General features: G+C 36.0%; 1 long non-coding RNA gene across 2 annotated transcripts in view; it reads right to left on the reverse strand.

The window, feature by feature from the left end:
• The window catches only part of LOC141515019 (uncharacterized), a 91,558-nt gene that overhangs the window by 33,360 nt on the left and 43,007 nt on the right, over positions 1-15,191 (reverse strand). The window contains exons 4-5 of one of the 2 annotated variants that reach the window (XR_012476206.1): positions 14,526-14,652; positions 13,688-13,920 (exon numbers count right to left, since the gene is read on the reverse strand). This is a non-coding gene — a long non-coding RNA (uncharacterized LOC141515019). Of the gene's footprint in view, positions 1-13,687; positions 13,921-14,525; positions 14,653-15,191 lie in introns of those variants that run through there. The other variant, XR_012476205.1, reaches the window with a different exon arrangement.

Below are 15,191 nucleotides of genomic sequence, written 5' to 3' on the forward strand. Positions count from 1 at the left end.
TGGGCTGTCTTTCAAGAGTTGAGCATTTGTGGTTTTTCCTTCTTGGTATTGCCTAAACAACCCAAGAGCACTCTCTAATTTTATACAGACAGGGGGATCCCTTACATATATAATTTTGGAAGAAAATTACATAATTCTGAAGTTTCACTTTTGAAACAGTAGTAAAAGCCCTATCAAGGAAGAAATTGCATGGCTTCTTTATCTTAAAGTAGTTTTGGACAGAAGGTGGTTTTTTACAGATAACTCTCTGGAGTAGCCAGGCATGTCTGTGAAATATTCTGGCTCAGTGGTGTGGTACTGAGAAATAGGAACTCTAACTGGCTATTTTCCACTTGGTGCCCTGGTATAAGGCACTTGATGTTTATCTCTCTTTCATTCCTATAATTGGGATAATTAAAACTACCCACCTTCACAGGAACCAGCATGTCATAATCGAAAGAACTCTACCCTAAGAATTAGGAAAATCAGGTTCTGGATCTCTCATTAGTTTGCTTTCCTCTCAATAAGTTACTGTTTCTTCATATACAAAATAAAATGGATATTTTCTAAAGTCCATGGCATCTCTAACAGTCTATGAGTCTAGGAGGACTGTAGGTTTTCAAAGCTCTGCAGTAAAGAGTTAGAACATACAATATACTCTATAGATGGTAAATACTCTGTTCTCATACTCAATCAAGTCCTGAATTTGAATCTGGACTCAGACACCAGCTTACTGGTCAAGTCACTTAATCAATCCTTTATGCCTCAGTTTTCTCATCTATAAAATGAGTTGAGAAAAGGAAATGCCAAACCATTCTAATATATTTGCCAAGAAAAGCCCAAATTGGGGCACAAAAAGAGCTGTAGGCTACAGAAAAAATTGAACAACAGCATATTCAGCTAATCATGTTTTTCCATATGTTTACATGGCCATGATTTTATTCTAATCCATAAGAATAAAGTATACTCATAATGAACTTATTTTGTCCTACTAAAAAGACATTTTATTTAAAGTTGGTAGGGCTGACTGTGGGCTTAAATATCACTGATGTAACTTTAATTGAATTTATCATTTAAAGGAGAATTGAATGGTGCTTATTCAGTCTCTTCTGTTTCCTTCCTATGTGTTCTTGGACAAATTGGTTGATTTTGGGGGGTTTCAGATTTTCCATCTACAAAGTGAGGAAGTTATATGAGCTGTGATATTTCTTTTGGCTATAAATCTAAGATCCTGTCTTATGATATTATATGATAAGTGTCATTGTAATCATTATAAACATATTTTCCCCATTTGCATTTCAACTCATGAACAATCAGAAAAAGGAAAAACTGATTAGAATTCTAGAATAATCAATGGAGCTGGACAGAGAAGACATGATATTGTCTTGTGGCATTAGACACAGATGAGAAGGCACCATCTTTTATCAGGCTGGGCTTGGAGTCATTAAGACATAAGAACAAGCCTCATCTAATATATTCCCTCTGTTCCTGAGCAATGTATTTAGCTCCTATTAACCTCAGTTTTCTTATCTGTAAAATGAGAGGATTGGGCTTGATAGCTCCTAAGATCCTTTCTAACTTTAAATCTATGATTCTAGGAATTATATGTCCATTTTACTGTGAAAGATCAAAGTGCTACAAAATGATCCTTCCTCAGTAAATATCTTCTGGTGCCCTACAGTTATCTAATGGCAAAATACAAGTTGTTATTAAGCAATTAATTAGTTTCTAGACATTATATCACTTTATTCTTTATTGAGCTATTCCTGAATCAGATGTTTAAAAGTCCTCATGTGGATAGAGCATCAGCCCTGGAGTTAGGAGGACCTGAGTTCAAATCCAGCCTCAGACACTTAATAATTACCTAGCTATGTGACCTTGGGTAAGTCACTTAACCTCATTACCTTGCAAAAACCAAAAAGAAAGTCTTCACATATGCTTATTGCTATTGTTGTTTCTCATTCATTATATCCAAGCCTATAGTCCATGATCATCACAGTTTCATATCAAGAAAATAAAGGATTCTTGGAAATGAGGTCAAATTAGAGATAAGATGGTCCATCACCTTCAAAATCATTAGAATAACTAAGTTATTGAAGATGATATCTCGGCTGTAAGTATTTATTTGGTGATGATATTAGTAATCTAATATATTCATAAACCATAATTTATTTCCTTCTTTCCACTCCCATAGGCTTTTCTCCTTTCTGAGTGATTTCAGTTGACCTACTAATTAGTTTCCATTTTTAATCTTTGCATTTCCTTGCAAATGTACCAGTTAAACTGTAACTTAGAGGAGGGGTTTGCAAATAGATTCATGCCAATGAATTTTGAATGAAGTGTGTTAACTAGATTAGTTAACTCATCAAAGTAATGCCTTGAGATTTTTATGGGATGGGGGAAAAGAGAAGTGTCTGAAATGAATGTGGTGGTGGTGGGGAAGTGGGGGTGGTTGTTTGTGTGTGTGTGTGTGTGTGTGTGTGTGTGTGTGTGTGTGTGTGTTTGTGTGTGTGCACGTGCATGTGTGTAAACACACTCCTGAAAAAGGAAACACGAATATTGAGGGTAAGTAAACGTGGCACCCGAAAAGGTAAGGGGACATTCAATTCTTCAGCTCTTTCCAGTGATAATCCTGGTGCTTGCTTGCAAATCCCTCTTTCTGGTGACAAAGCCCTTTTCATCTCATTTGAACTTTAGAACAACTTTGAAAAGCAAGTAGTAAAAGTATTATTATCCTGTAATAAAAGTATTATTATGCTGTAGGCAGCTAGATGTTCAGTAGATAGAAAGACCTTAGTTCAAATCTGCCCTCAGATATTTACTAGCAGATTGATCTTAAGTTACTTAGTCTGTTTGTCTCAGTTTTGCCAATTGTAAAAGAAGGATAACTCCATGTACAATCTAGAGTTGTAAGGATTTAATGAGATAATAATTGTAAAGTGCTTAGCATATGGCCTAGCACATAGTAGAGACTATATAAATGCTAGCTATTAATATTATTATTATTTACATTTTACAGATGAGGAAACAGAGACTCAAAGAAGCCTCGTCCCTGATAAATTATGCTCTTTCCATTACCGAGAGGTGTTAAATCTGTAGATCACAAATTTGCCTTAAAAATTCCCCTTGTTTTTGTTGTTGCTCAGTTGTGTTTTCTTGGCAAAGATGCTGAAGTGGTTTGCTGTTTCTTTTCCCAGCTCATTTTAAAGATGAGGAAACTGAGGCAAACAGGATGAAGTGCTAAGATCAGGTTCTACCCTCTTAACCATCTGGCTACTCTAATGCAGCCCAGTAAGACTCAAATGTAAAAAGGAAACATTTCCCAAAATAAATAAAAATACAACACAACACAGATCATGCTAATTTGTGGATTTCTAAGTCAATATTCAGCCTTCAGAAATCCCTTTCTATTTCAATTTCATAGTTCTGTTACTATACTATAAAGATTAAAAATTATATCCCAGAATATAATATACTTTCTGACAGATAGGACACACTTAAAAATGGCTTGTTGATTGATAGAATGATTATCTCAAAGAGTTTACATTTCAGTATTTAAAAAAATAAATCAAATTTTGTTTTTCTTTGAGTTAAGAAAAAAAACTGATGAAATGGTAAAAACAAGGAAGAAATGGGAAAACCACTTCCCCACACTGTCCAGGAGCTACTTCCCCTTAATTTCCTCCACCCTCATTTGCACTTGGTAAATTGGAGGTTGGGTCTTCATGGAGTAATGAAAAATTATTTAAGTCCTCATTTCTAAAAGAACAATTCACAAGCTTCTACCAGTATACTTATAATAGTCAACTAAAAGGCACAACTCAAAACACAAGGTACAGTTCAAAACAAATAGACTGAGGGAGGCTACATGAATAGAGCAAGGGCCCTGAAGTCGGGAGTTCTAATCTAGTCTCAGACACTTAATAATTACCTAGCTGTGTAGCCTTGGGCAAGCCACTTAACCCCATTGCCTTGCAAAAACTTAAAAACAAACAAACAAAAAACAAATAGATTACCATGATGTAGGAAAAACAATAGCTATAAAATACCTTCTCTTCCTTCTCATCTCCATAAAACTGGATACTCCATCAATTCAAACAATCCAAGTAAGAAGAGGAGCAGAGTACACATAAGAAAAATAGGTCTCTAATGTTGTGCTCCAGAATGCCTGATTTCTGCAACTTTAACTCGTATTGACTAGGGCTCATTCTCTCTTGTATCCATAGTTGATTTCCTTCTCAATTGCCAGCGGTCACTCCTCCAAAGATAACCACCTCCACTGCACAGTTCCTTGATGCCCTAGACCTGATCCCTGTTGAATTCAGCATCTGCTATTAGGCACTCCAAGACACCATGGGCAATACAGTAGGACATGAGAGAGAAGTCATCTCCCTTATCTATAACCTGTAGCAGAGCTACAAGGGAAAAGGCAAAGATTAACATCTTAAGATCTGGGTTCTTCTGTAACTGTTGGCACTTCTCCAGAGTGCCTGGGGTCACATTCCACAAAGCCCTGCCTCAACTCAAGACCTGGCAAGATTTTTAGAGATCATTAGGGACATGGCCTAACTTCATCTAGCCAATGGCAAGTTGCGTTCCAGTTAAATCAGAGAAAATGTTTTCATACTTCATAAAGAAGTAACAGAGCATAGATTCAACTTTACACCTTGTTTAGAACATTAACACCTTATTATCTTTCTTACCTGACCCTTCTGTGATTTCATCATCTGGGCTGGAGAGAGGGAGAGGGAGAGGAGGAGGGGGAGGGGGGACACAGACACAGACACAGACACAGACACAGAGTCAGAGAGAGAGAGATAAATAGAGATATGGAGAGAGAAACAGAGACAGACAGAAACAGACAGAGAGAGAGACAGAGAGGCAGAGAGAGAAAGAAAGAGAAAGAGAGAGAGAGAGAGAGAGAGAGAGAGAGAGAGAGAGAGAGAGAGAGAGAGAGGCAGTCAGAGACAGAGAAACAGGGAGAGACAGACACAGACACAGACACAAAGTCAGAGAAAGACAGACATGCTGACCATCATTCAAGACATGAGTGGAAGTGTGCTAGTAAATCTTAAAAGATGAAAAAGAAGTCTAATGACATTATGAGTGAGATCTTGACAGCCAGCAAACAATTATCAATTGTTTATTGTGTTTCAGAGACTGTGCTAAGTGCTGGAAATATAAATATAATAAGAAAGGTTGTTCCTGGTCTCAAGAAGTTTATATTCAAGATAATACATAAAATAAAACAGAAAAGGAATGGGGTAGGAGGCAAATTGCCTGCAGAAGGGACAATTTGACAAGTCTGAAGAATATGGAGTAAGCTTCCAAAAAGGAATACAATTGACCTGGACATTTTTCTTAAAATGAGGATATTGAGAGGAACCCACCACCCAAAGGAAGGAGCCCAGCAAGCAGAGTGAGCTTCTAGAATGAAGAAAAAGCAGAAGAGGAAGAATATTTAAATAATCAATGAATGAATGAATGAATGAATTGATAAAGGAGAAAAGAGGTAAAAACTATTTTTGATATATTGAGCAAAAATACTTTTCACATATAAAGGGGCAAGTCCCCACCTTTACTGCTGTTTCTTAACACTACTTCTGGCTTTATAAAGACTAGAAAGTGAAAGTTCATGTGAAAATAATGAGGAAAAGAGAAAAAAATGGGTAAGAAATGCCTTTATTCTAATACCAATCTCCATTTTTAAAGAAGTGGAGATCTGTTTCTCCCTATCTCTGAGTGTATAGCTACAGCAACATTTGTCCTAAGAGCTTTTTTTCCTCTAATTTAAGAAGCTGGAATAATTCTAACTTTTTTCCATTGATTTAATTTTCTTTTTCCACAAAAGCTGTCTTCTTTAATCTTAAGTGAGATATAACTACTTTATTTCGCAGTCCTATATAAAATAATAAAACTTGTCAAATTCATATAAAGCCTTCTTTGGGACTAACTTTTAAGAGCACCTAAGGAGAAATTCCAAGAATTGTGATAGATAGAAAGATAGATAGATGATAGATTAGATGGATTAGATAGATATAGATAGATGATAGATTAGATAAATAGATGATAGATAGATAGATAGATAGATAGATACTGCTTTACATTCATGCCTTTCATTTAAGAATCTACACAAGCTTTACAAACATCAGCCTAATTCCATCACTTGCTGCTTACCCCTGCTGAGCTGTTCTGAGAACTGGTCTTATTCAAAAATCAATGGGAGCACCATGTCTGGATTATCTCCAGGGGTTTCATACAAAGATAAGACAGTGACCTATTAATTAACAAAGGTCATGCTGGTGAGGGGAAAATGGTCTTCCTATTGCTTAGACTCCTGCCTTCTCTCATCACATCATAAAATCCTCTTAAAAATGAAAGTACATTCATTAATGAACTTTTAAATAAGGGTTGGGGGTAGGATCATATTTTATGGATTTTGTGAAGAAGCTTTTTTCTCCTAATGTGAAATATACATTTAGAATTAGAAGAATATAAGGTTGAAAATTCTTAAGAACTGTTTTCAGATATTTAACCTAAAATTATAATGCTAAAGTATATATGCTAGCAATGAAGTCCACTAGACATAATAAAAATATTACACAAGTTGACACATTGATTGTAACTGATAACATCTTCTTAGAAAGACATGGGTTTCTTCAACTGCTGAGTTATAATTTAAACCTGTTTCGCCCATATAATTGATTAAATCAGGATAACTTCAGTCCTAATTGTGTACTTTATTTATGTCTTGCCTTTGAGGGAACACCCACTCATTCAATGCCATAAGCAATAAGCATTAAACACCAATAAAAATGGAATATGAAGTCACAAAATTTCCAATGTTGGAAGTAAACACATTTATCCCCATACTAACAAGCAGGTTTATCACCCAGAAAAGGAAATTGGGGTGGGAAAACCTTGACAGGACTTAAATGTCTCTACAGAAACATCTTAATTTGTTTTACAAACTGCTAGCCTCAAAAGTTAGTGCAAATAAGATTCAGATACTCTACAGGTTTTCTGAATCTCCAATTTATTTGTCCCTTCAGGTCAAGCCCCTAGCATTCTCTAAAGAAGTCAAATTCAAATTGTGTGAATTTTATCCTGCTTGTAAAACAACTTTCTTCAATAGGACCATAAAGATTTACTCTCACATGGAATTTTTATCTGTCACTTTTAAATCTAACCAATATTCACCAATCAGCATCTGAAATAAATAATAGATCATTTCCAATGATCAGTTTGTTTAGTTTTGTTTCTTAATACTTGGGCATTACAGGACAGCTTGGGTATTGTACCAAGCAAATGCTGAAGCTAGACAGGGATTTTATTTTTTTAAAAATACTAATCTTGACAAAGGGAATACTGATGATGCTTCTTTGAAAATAACATTAAGGCTGGCAGGAACTTTAAGCATCCACATATAAACACATACATCTTCATTTATTCAGCAGCCAGATCATCTCCCCTATGCATTTACAAAATCTTTTACACTTGCATAAATAATATCACGCTCAATAAAAAGGGAACCATCTCTTCTGCAAGGTCAAAATAAAGTACATCTTTTAGAAATGAAAATGGGGGGCAGCTAGGTGACATAGTGGATAAAGCACCGGCCTTGGAGTCAGGAGTACCTGGGTTCAAATCCAATCTCAGACACTTAATAATTACCTAGCTGTGTGGCCTTGAGCAAGTCACTTAACCCCATTTGACTTGCAAAAAAACCTAAAAACAAACAAACAAACAAACAAAAAGAAATGAAAATGGAAAATAAACCAAAGCATCAAAATCGAATAATTGCAATATTGGGGAGCCTGTGGGTTATGAGAGACAGAGGATAGGGCAGTCAGAAAATCTGGGTTCTTCTTCCATCTCTGTCAAAGTTGACTGGAATAAGCAAATTCATTTATCTGGACTAAAGTTTCTCACTTGTAAAATGAAGAGATTGGGCTTAGACAAAAATTTGTTTTGTCCTGGACAATTTGGAATTTCTAAGTTCCCTTTCTAAGTTCTAGAATTGGTTCTTGCACAATTGCTAGATCAGGTGACATAATGAGTCCTCCACATACATCAGTCTCTCAAACAGGAGCCCCTGATAAGATCATCCTGGCCATCCCTAAGACTCTGCAAAACTCAAGTAATCCATGCTGCATATAGGGTCTTTCCACTCTCAGCTATAACAAATTTACAGAGATGAGGTGAGGGAAAATTATCTTATTTGAGTCACGAAATCCTGTGAGGTGTGTACTGAAGGGATTATTATCTTCATTTGCAAAAATTGAGGGAATTGAGTCTCAGAGATGGAAAGTGATTGGTCCCTGGTATCACAGTAAGTAACTGTCAGAGGCAGGATTTGAACCTAGGATTTCCTAAATCCAAGTGTTGGATGGTGGTCACTTGACCACCCAAATTTCCTGACTCCTACCTGATAGGTTACATACCATTCCAGAACCCAGCATCAAACAGTACCCTCAGAAAGAGAATAAAAATACAAGAAATCATTGTTCAAGTGACTTAGCATCAAATTAGTTGACTTCACTTTTGTTTTTCGGGTTTTTTTTTTTTTTTTTGGTATCATCTTACACTAGTAGCCAGCATGTAAGAAGCAGGCTTTTACTTTGTTTCTAGTTGCCAAGCCTCCCAAACCTCCCAGTAACCAGATCTCTCAGGTTGATTGTTACCCTCTCATACCCTCAAGCTCCTTATGTTGAAGTCTTTGTCTTGTAGTGGGTCCTGATTTGTTCTCCCTAGTCTTTCTAGAGAATGGAGCTCCAACCCTACTGCCAAATGTTTGACTGAGTCCTTGCTACTTGGCATCTGCTACTTCCCAGTGTTGGATGCATGGACTGTTATTGCCACAAGATTATCTACATGTCATATACTATTTATTAGGTTGAATAACTCCTGCTGATGTCTCTCTGAAAACAAAAGCATGAATCTCCACTTATTTAGCTCATTGCTATTCTCTTTTCCACCTATCTAGCTAGATTTCTATCATTTACTTTGGGAATTTTCCTGGACCACCTGCAATATCTATGGAGGTCTTTCTGCTTTAGGGCTCTCCGGTGTGTTCACTGACCACAAAGACTTTGTACTTAACAGAAGATGAATTGTTTACCAGTAGCCAACCCTAATCCCCCACCCCCAGCCATAGAATTTACAGCCATAGAATTATTTTTTATTATAATTTAGGGAAATACAAATGCTATATGCCCATAGTTTTCTCAGAAAAGAAATGGCCTATTTTCACATATAATAATTGAGGCTAAAAATGGAATGTGGATTAAGGTCAACAACAGAGCTGAATTATCATCAAAGTAATAAGCTAGTCTTCTGTTTACACTTAAATCCCTAAGGCTAATTTGTGGGTTTAGCTAAGTGATTGTGTCCTGATTATAAGTCATTTGTGGCCCTTAATAAATGAAATTGTGTTTAGATTCCACATGTGTGTTTAAATTATACACATCCTGTATTTCACATCAGAAACTAAACTCAGTCAACATTGTCATATGGTAAACTAAAAAAATCTTTAGCTGTAACATATAAAGCCTCAAAACACTGAACAGTTGCTTCATAATTGTATTGGAAGAAAAGGCTGACACCTATAATATAGATTATCTTATTTTGGCTTTTATAGAATGTAGCTGTTCAAAGATATTATTTGTCAGACTTTCTATTGTCCATGGAACAAGAAGTTCCCTTATGGAAGGGTCTTACTTTATCTGCCTGTTCACTAAAACTAGATAGCAGCCCAACCTCCCCTTACAAAGCAAAAGAAAGTAAATCAACTCTCTGTTCTATGGTCATAAAACATTTCTTAATCTAGAAAAGCAGGATAGAAGGTTTTTCTGCCATACTAACTTAAAAAAGATGTATTTTTGTAAGAATGTCATATATATATATATATATATATATATTCTCCCTTTCTTTCAGTAGGATTTTAAGAATTTTCCATTTTAATAGCTCTAATTAAAGTGGAAACAGCAACTGTTTTCATAATAGCAAAATGAGCAGTTGAGGAAAACAATTTATTGGTGTCTGTGACCAAAAATGGCCCTTTGCTGGACAATATGGATGCTTGTTCGATACAAAAATAATATTTTAGTGATGTATTTCAAGTCACTATGTTTTACTGTTCATTGTAACTCACTTTCTCCTGGTATTTCTAGGGAAACAGTTGCGAGACCTAGGGATCTCTTTGCAGAAATATCAACAGCAGTTGAAGTCTGGTACCAGAGGTAGTGCCAAGTTCCCAGCAATAGCAGCACTTACAAAAGTGCTTGGTCTGGCACAGGTGGGCAGTGGCGACACTCTGCTGGAACACAAAGAAACACTGAAAGATGGTGCTCTGGTTCCAACAAAGGTCCCAACAATCCTTCAGCTCTGCTCTATGAGGCAATGTACAAAGCTATGGAACTCGGAACCTGGGAGCAGAACTCGGACTTCTGGCACAGGAGCAGTGGGAAAGAAAGAGATGTAGCGACTGGGTATGATTATGGAGCAATATTGACCCAGACCCCAAAGAAGTAGAAAGGGCAACTGTATAGTATAGACTCTTGCTACAAAGGAATAGTCAATAGAATAGACTCAAATTACAAAGGAATGAGAAGTAAGGATGGTCCAACTAATGTTGGAATGGGCAGCAAGGCAAGTTCCAATGTCAATTGACAGTAACTAAAGACCTGGCAGCAATGAGCAGCAGAGTGGACACTGGCAGGGGCAGTGACAAAGGCGGGACCAGTATACTCCTTCATTTTTTTATTCATTGGAACTGATAGGGCTATTTTCCATTGCAACTAGTCATTGGAAAACTTTGTTTTGGAGTCTCAAAAGATTCATTATTAGGAGGGGGCTTACCTTTGGGAAACAAAGTGAGATGAAATGGTCTATCCAGTTTCCATGTAAGGAGAGAGAGAGAGGTGGTCCTTCAGTATAGGATTCCAAAGGGACAAAAATCAAATATGGTCTTTCCATAGGTCACCCAGGGAAAAAGAAATTGTGGCTGGTGGAATGGGGAGTATTGACTAGTCGTCCATATAGGACATTTATCAGCATTGGCCTTGACACTGACACAGGTAACATGCAAGAGGATAATGACCTTTCAACTCCCTTAAAACAGATAACCCCCAAACCAAAATGAGGACCAGTGGTGCTGAAAATGTCATCTTCACTGTGGCCATGATAATCCTATGATTGTCCGTTATTTGCCACTATTTTATACAGAAAACTCTATAAATTAAATGGATTGGATCATTAAGATCTGTAACACAGTCCTGCACAAAGGGAGAGACAAAACCTAGGAATTCTGGTATTTATTTTCCTCCATATTCTGTTACTCTTTCAAAGACCATTATTACATTACATATTGTCTTTTTTTCCCTCTTGGTTCTACTCCAAAACTGGATATACCAGCTCTTTGCATCCCTAAAGTTATGGTGGTCCAAGAATAGCCCCAAAGACATTTGAGGAATGGAAGGTTCTTTAGAAACTTGTTAGGTTGGGTAAGAGTAATATCCAAAAGCTCCATATACCATGCAGGCTAGGCTAATTTTTTTCCTTTAAAAGAATTAAAAGTATCCCTAAGAATGGAGTGAAACATTAGAATAATTCCCTCAGTATAAAACATAAGTATTATACTAGTAGTCACAAACTACTTCAAATTTCTATCAACCCCTAGTCCAGGAAGTTGATTAGCTTCTCTTTCCTTACTGAATCCTAGAGCTACATAAATTACCTTTTGCCAACTCTTACTTTGTATACAAAAGTTTCAGTCTGTTTCAGTTCTAAACCTGAAGCACGAGAGCAACCTGAATCAGTCCTACCAGAGGTAGTGCCAAGTTCCCAGCAGTAGTAGCACTTACAAAAGTGCTTGGTCTGGCACAGGTGGGCAGTGGAACACAAAGAAACATTGAAAGATGGTGTTCTGGTTCCAATAGAGGGAGACAGTGAAAGTACAAAGGTCCTGACAATTCTTCAGTTCTGCTATATGAGGCAATGTGCAAAGCTATAGAACACAGAATCTGGGAGTAGAACTCAGACTTCTGGCACAGGAGCAGTGGGAAAGAAAGTGATGTAGCAACTGGGTATGACCGTGGAGCAATATTGACCCAGACCCCTAAAGAAGTAGAAAGGGTAGCTTTATAGACTGGCTGACAATATCTCACTCTTATTTCTGATCTCCAGGATTGGGGGGGGGAGTACAATTTCAATTCCACCTGATAGCTTTTCATCTATTTGAAGAAGTCCACCATGTGCCTCCTAGGTCTTTTCTTTTTGAAAAAAAATCTCCAGTTTTTTTAAAGCTGGTTTTTATATGGTCTCTAGTGCACTTCACCATGCTGGTTGTGCCTTCTTTGGTTGTGTTAAATCTTGGTGGTGGTCCTGAGTATTAAAGGTAATGTTATAAGAAAAGAAGAAAAATAGATCATATATAACTATCACAGTCATAGTTACGCAGTGAAACTTAAACAAGGGATAGAGGCAATTAGAAAATATAAAATAAAGGATTGTGATTATGTGAAACTGCAAAGCTTTTGCATAAATAAAATTAATCCATCACTCATAAGACTGGAAGCAGTAAAGTGGGGGAAAATCTTTAAATCAAATACCTCTGATAAGGATCCTATATCTATGATACATGGACAACTAAGAAAATATATGAGACCAGAAGTTATTCTTCAAGAGATAAGTGATCAAACAATATTAAAAAGAACTGCAAATTATTATGAAAGTATGCTCCACACTACTAATAATAAGAGAAAAATAAATGAAAACTACCCTTAGGTTAGCAAATCTGTAGAGATGACAAAAAATATCACCGAAAGCTTTTCCTGGTTCTCCAACTGCTAGTGCTCTACCTCCTAAGTTACATTGTATTTATGTGTACTCATTCTCTTTATACTTATTGTGAGCACTTAAGAAATATTTATTAAATGAACAAATTGAATTAACAAATTAAAAAAAGAGAGAACTTGTAAAAGGTAGAATTTTTAATTTGTAGACAGAGAGCAGTGTTTGAATCTAGAACTTTTCTACTTAAAACCTATATGATCTTGAGAAAAAAAAATCACTCTGGGTTTTAGATTTAAAAATAAGGGAAAGCTAAACTACAGAGTTTGGGCTATGCAGAACATTTTCCTCATCCATAAAATGAGTCTAATAGGCATAATATAGTATATTAGTGGTTGTTGTTAGGTTCCAGTGAGGTAATAAATATAAAGCATTTGGCAAAATTTAGAGTGCTACTTAATGACAGCTATTCTTATATCTATTCTCATATCTCATATCTTCTGGCTCTAATTCCATGAAGCTCAGGAATTATGACCTTTTATCTACTCTCATATTGAAAATAAGAAAGTATTTAAGACCATCCCAAATACATTTTCAAGGTGATGAGAGTGACTTATTAGCATTATCATAATTATTATTATTACTATTATTATTAATGACAGATCTCTCCTTGAGAAAAATAGGAGCAACTTTAGGATTTTTATTTTTTAATAAAAGAAGTTATAGAGTGTTATTATCATTATTTTGTGTTAACATATTATTGAATTTTATTCTGCTTTAAAATTTCATTCTTTAAGTAATTTTTATTGACTCAAACCCCCAAGCTTTAAAAATTCCAATTCGAAAATCATCAGATTAAATTGGATTCTGCATGCAATATGATTAATAATTGAAAAATAATATTTCACATTTAACCTTGAAATGTGTATGTGTTTTTCTCTTTAGGCAACGCACATTTAGGAAATGCTTAAGTAATGTCCCATGTCCACAGTGAAAATATGCTTTTAAAGTTTTAGCATGAAGGTAGCTTAGCTGATGTGAAAGGTAGAATATTGGAACTGGAATCAGGGAGCTATGCTTTCAAATTCAGCTTCAGGTCCATAATAACTGTGTAACATTGGGCAAGGTTTTCTGCCTTGGTTTCATCATCTGTAAAAATAGAAATGATAATAACAGAACCTGCCTCACAGGATTGTTTTAAGGATCAAATGAACTAATATAAATTTAAAATTATTTGCAAGCTTAATAGTGCTGTATAAGTGGCAACTATTATCATTAAGTTAAAATGATGCTTTCAGGTTGAGCCACTGAAAGTCTGACACTCATATTAAGCAGAGAAAAGACTCAGAAATTATTCATTCAATCCACCTGTATGGTTGGATTGATTCTAAATATATTGTCTATCTAGATCAGGGATTCTTAACCTGGGGTTTGTGGACCTAAAGGATCTATGGATAGATTTCAAGATGTCTGCAAATTTGAATAAAAAAATCCGATTGTTATTATATCACTATATTTGGTTTCTTTTGTAATCTAGTGTATTTTATTTTATGTATCTGAAAAGATTACTCTACGAAGAGGTGTATATAGGATTCACCAGTTTGCCAAAGAGAACCATGACATAAAAAAATTATGAAACACTCAACTGGATATACAAGATCAAAAGTCCCAATTCTTTTACCTTCTTCTACCTCCAAGGCAAAGGGTATTTTTTTTTTTGTTTTGGTTTGTTTTGGAGTTTGATTTTTTTCTACCTCATTCGCTCTTTTAGATTCATCATCTGGTATCCTCTCTGTAGGCATTCACTTTCCCACAGGAAAGGGAAGCTTGAGATTCAACATTTAAATATACAAAAGTCCCAGGATTGGCTCTCTCCTCCTCCTGTTTGGGAGAAAAACAGATGTCTATGAGTGAGCTCTGTGCGTTTGGTCCTTTCTCTCTCTCTCTCTCTCTCTCTCTCTCTCTCTCTCTCTCTCTCTCTCTCTCTCTCTCTCTCTCTCTCTCTCTTCCTTCCCCTCTAATGATGCCCTTACAATGGGAGGAATGCTAGCCCAGGCAGTGTGAAATCTTAACTAGCCTAATAAAGAGTTCTCTCTTTTCAAATGGAAACAGAGTGGTGAGCGCAATCTAAAGATAATGAATAAAGGCCTCCACTGACACATAAATGACAAAGGACATAGAGTATCGGAACCACAGAAAATCATTTGGTTGATAGCTTATCCTAAAAATACAACCAGATAACTAAAATACTATTTGTGAAAACAGTCTCACTTACAAATATATTTTCCTCCAGTGATCATGTCACAATGTTGCATTATGAGGAAAGGATGTAAATGTAATAGGACTTATTCCTGGAGTTGGACAAGTACATCTGCACTTTGACCAGGGCTGTAAGGCTGAGATGGTGCAATAATAGCTCC

Source organism: Macrotis lagotis, chromosome 2 (genome assembly GCF_037893015.1).
Source record: "Macrotis lagotis isolate mMagLag1 chromosome 2, bilby.v1.9.chrom.fasta, whole genome shotgun sequence".
In the NCBI taxonomy this organism is placed as follows: domain Eukaryota; kingdom Metazoa; phylum Chordata; class Mammalia; order Peramelemorphia; family Peramelidae; genus Macrotis; species Macrotis lagotis.